We start from the raw sequence: 2,928 nt of genomic DNA, 5'->3' as shown, positions 1-2,928 counted from the left end.
GAAACATCTTTTAAAAGGAAAACAATTGTTACGTCCCGAGATAGCGGTTTAGGGAAAAAGGACGGTGGGTTGGTGCCCGTGGAGCGCTGAACCGCTCTGCTCGGCGAGACGCGCAAAAATCAAACTACTAAGTATGTTCGAAAAAGGGTTGGTAAAAGTTTATTCGTCTTCGTCTCGATTGTTAGATACAACTTGGTTGACTTTTAAAATCGATCTTGTCCTCCGCGGAAATCTTCTCGTCGTCCTCGGTGTTCATCCCTTCTCTGGAATATTCCTTGATCCTCCCTCTGGATTGTCCTGGTCCAATCGGGGTTCGTGCTTTGCTCCCTCCATCCGGATCGTCTTCGATCGATGATCCACCCCCGAGCCGAGTGGAGGTGGAGGTTTCGCGGCCATGTTGGAGCGGCGCGCGTGAGAGAGAGCGTGGGAGTCGAGAGAGAAAATGAGGCTAGCGGCCTAAGCAACCCTTAAGAAAATTTATGACCCTCGTGAGAGTAAACGAAACTCGAAGTGAAGTGTCGCGAGGCCCTGCTGCGTGTCAAGACCATTGAAACTCTTATCGGAAATAGCTAAACGGTCACGGTCCGTAATGACTAAACAATAAACTAAAGGAACGATGGAATCTCGACATCGACGCGGCCTTTAGAAAATAAACCAAGTGTCTGAAAAGAAGTGCCTTCCTTTCTCTCTACCTTCCCCAGCTTGATCGCCCACGTTGAAAAATATACGATCGTATTGTTTATTATAATACGTTGGTCCGTTTGAAATTCGCTCTTAACTAAACGCAGTTACATGATTCTGGACTCGACGGTGAATAATCGGGTTACAGTTAATTCCCGTTGTGGCGCTATGTGCATTAAACTTACGTTCACGTGATAGCGTAACACCTCCCTTCTTATACAAAAAGGTGTTTTGATAAAACAGCTTTTAGGTAAACGCCGATATTCATATTCATTATCCTGTGGTCGGTCGGTGTCCGTTACAATATTTACGCGTACAATATTCTCATGCTTATCATGCCTCCATGTTTTCGAGATTACTTACTACTCGCAGAAAAAATAGTTAATATTTCCCGGTACAGACGCTTATCGAAATATAAAGTTAATAATAGTCAGTGAGGTGATTCGCAATAACTATACATCATTGACAACTACAAGCAGAGGTACATAAGGTTAGAGGTAAGTGTGATATAAATTATATATATGGAGAACATAATTAGAGCGCAGTCCTGAATTCGCAGAATATTACATTGAGTAACCTTTACATTGAGTATTACACGTTAATTTATTTAGTCTTCTTCGGAAGGAGAGTTCGGTCTTATATGTGCCAGTTTAAGTTTATTAGTGTGTACTATCTTAAATCTATTTTTTCCTAGCGCTAATTCTGCCGTTAAATCGCTGAATAATCGATTTATTTTGTAGGGACCTAGCCAATTACAGTCGAATTTGGAGGTTTTGGGCTCCTTAAGCAGGTATACTATATCGTTTAAATTAAATTTCCATGGCCTTAAAGTTCGATCATAATAATTCTTACTTTTCTGTTTCGCCTTTTCTAGATTCTGTGCCGCAGTCGTCTGAGTGGTGGTGATTTTTTCAAAGAGTTCATCAAGGTGTTGTGCAAAGGTTCTAGGTGCTATGCTCGTGGAGAATGTTGAAGGTATATTGGCCTTTTCGCCAAAAATTAATTCATGGGGCGTAAAACCCGTGGCCTCATGCACAGAAGTGTTATATGAGAAAATGCAAAATCTTATCCAATCGTCCCAATCGGTTTTAGTGCAATAGTGTTTTAGGTAATTGATGAAAACGCGGTGAGCTCTTTCGAGGGAGCCCAAAGACTGTGGGTGGAAAGCGGTAGAAGTTATTCTTTGAATTTTGAAAATTTTACAGAAATTTTTCATGACTTGACTAATAAAATTCCTGCCTTGGTCGGTGTGAATAGCCCTTGGACATCCAAATCTACTAATAAATTGTTCGGCAAGGGCCTGAGCAACAGTTACTGTATCTATGCTGCGTAGTGGGATTGCATCTGAATATTTTGTGAGGTTATCCTGTAAGGTAAGTAGGTACTGGTTACCTTTATTAGTTATGGGTAAGGGTCCAACTATGTCCATTTGTACCTTTTCAAACGCACGTTTAGGGGTATCGGTAATTTGCATTGGTTGTTTAGTTCGCATGCTATAATTTTTGTTCTTTTGACAGGTGGGGCACGCACGAACAAAATCTACAATTTCCCTTGCCATGCCTGGCCAGTAAAAACGTTCCTGAATAAGTTGACGAAGTTTGAAGGAACCTCGGTGACCTCCAACTACCGATTCATGATGTTCTTTAATAATCTGTGGCCGTCCCGACCTTGGCGGAATTATAGTCTCCCTACTGCATATGGTAATGTTATATTGTGGGTCGTTAAAGATTTCCCTAAGCAAGTTTAATATACTGTTCTGAGCGGAGGAGTCGAATTTATTTGGGTCTATTAAGATACTGAAGGTATCAGAATTCAAAGAGTTTAGTAGATTTTTAAGGGATTTCAGCGAGTCTTGGATGTGGCCAAAATTTAATTCGTCTTGGGGGTCAGTTTTGGAAAACAAAAAGAATACCGAGTATTTATCCTGTGGGAACGCCATGGCATCGCCAACATTTACTTTATATTGTCGTATTTGCTCTATAGATAGCCCTATTCGACTTAACAGTCCCTCGGTTGTGTGGGAGGTATTGGTGCCATTGATGGGGATGAAGTGAACGAGGTTATCTCGTCGTGTAAAGAGGTGGTCTTTTAGATAGAATATAGTAGGAGCGGTCGGAGGGGGTGTCGGTTCATTTGTATCGGCATTTGTAATCAAAATCCTTTTCCCGACATTGATTCTGTTTTCGTCATTAATATATTCTGTATTTTGAAGGTTTCCTATGGGGTTTACCGAATTTACTACCGAGG

General features: G+C 41.3%; 1 long non-coding RNA gene across 1 annotated transcript; it reads left to right on the top strand.

The window, feature by feature from the left end:
• Positions 1-651: 651 nt before the first annotated feature.
• On the top strand, positions 652-1,874 carry LOC122404020. Its single transcript, XR_006259671.1, has 3 exons — positions 652-1,178; positions 1,422-1,471; positions 1,556-1,874. It is a non-coding gene; the product is annotated as an uncharacterized LOC122404020 (long non-coding RNA).
• The last annotated feature ends 1,054 nt before the right edge of the window (positions 1,875-2,928 follow it).

This window comes from Colletes gigas, unplaced genomic scaffold (assembly GCF_013123115.1).
Source record: "Colletes gigas isolate AHSC1104 unplaced genomic scaffold, ASM1312311v1 Colletes_gigas_Sc00093, whole genome shotgun sequence".
NCBI lineage: Eukaryota > Metazoa > Arthropoda > Insecta > Hymenoptera > Colletidae > Colletes > Colletes gigas.
Note: the sequence above shows the minus strand (reverse complement) of the source record. Positions and strands in the feature narration are given on the sequence as shown.